This window comes from Juglans microcarpa x Juglans regia, chromosome 8D (assembly GCF_004785595.1).
Source record: "Juglans microcarpa x Juglans regia isolate MS1-56 chromosome 8D, Jm3101_v1.0, whole genome shotgun sequence".
NCBI classification, from domain to species: Eukaryota; Viridiplantae; Streptophyta; class Magnoliopsida; order Fagales; family Juglandaceae; genus Juglans; species Juglans microcarpa x Juglans regia.
In genome coordinates, this window is record NC_054608.1 from 19,995,674 (window position 1) to 19,997,209 (window position 1,536).

The following is a 1,536-nucleotide window of genomic DNA, read 5'->3' on the forward strand; positions in this document are numbered from 1 at the left end:
TAGGTGATTTGTTACATTTTAGTATGAATCTATAGTTGTTTATATATATACACTATTATAATAAGTGGTTATCTAACTATAAATAGTAACTTTTATTTTTTTTTTCCGTTAATTTTTCTTATTTTTCTGTTAAGTCCATTAAGTCTTGTTTTACCAAAAAGCCCTTAAAACCCTTAACCATTTGACGTGTAGCTTCCTTATAGAATTTGATGAAGGATTATGTTTTACCAAAATGTCCTTAAGACTCTTGACTATTTAATGTTTAGCTCCCTTGTCCCTTGTAGAATTTAATGAAGGATTATGTTTTACTAAAAGACCCTTAATAGCCCTACGGTTAGATACTTTGCTGAAGTTTAGATTTTTTTTTAATTTTTAATTTTTGTCTTTCTTTAATCTTGTATTTTATTTTCCTAGACAAATAAGCTATTGACTTTTTCACTTTTTTTTTTATTTAAATCATTATGTCAAGTGCACTCCGGGACTAACGCACCCGAGGCCGTTCCCTAGTGTGTATATATATATATATATATATATTGCATTTGTTAATGATTTGTTCTTATTCATCTATTAAGATATATAATTTTGAAAATGAGATCTTTTCATCGTCTTCCTATGAATTGAATAATTTATTCATTAACCTTAAATTATTTTTGAAATTTGAAGCTAATTTTTGGTTTGAATTGTATTACAATTTCTTTATTTTATTTTTCTTGGCGTAAGGATAGGGCTTTACATTATAATTATGTGGTCAAATTATTTAACACGTAGTACTATAGTTTATATTATTAAAATTGATACGTTACATATTTATTCTACAAATAAATAATATATAACATACGCATTCGATTTTAACTGTTAAGAGTAATAATAATAGGTGAAATACTATAATTATAAATTTTCAAAAAGAAACAAATTATAACTTGTTGATAATTTAAATATATAATATGTCATTATTAATATTTTACTTTGAGAAGTGTGGGAATGTAAAATCAATTAATATTTTGCATTTTATTATTTGTTATAGTGTATTTGAAAAATGAGATAAATTAATAAAAACTTTTCTCGTTCTATCAGACATTATATAGCTTTTTTTCCTATAAGGGGCAATAGAAGGAAAATCAAATTGTTCACAGAAATATCTCATTTCATATTTTGCTTTGTTGGTATTTTTCAGCTGTTGTCGTAACATTTTTTTATCATTACACATGTTGATACCAAGCTTTTTTTACAGTACTGAAAATATCATCATATGTAAAACAATCATAGTTAAGCAAACTAGTAATGTTGGTAAGTTCATCATTGACCTTATGCGCAAAAAGATGAGGCAGTCCATCAATGAATATCTCCTTCCAATAAGATTTTAAACTATCTTTCTATAGCATTACTCTAGAAATGAAAACATCTTGATATCGTCTGTAGTTAGACATAGTATGGCATCTTAAATTATTCAAATAATCACTAATACGAGTAGTAATATTAGAAGGGATGCTAATAAAATGTTTAACAATAGTATAACTCAAAGTGTTAACACTATCA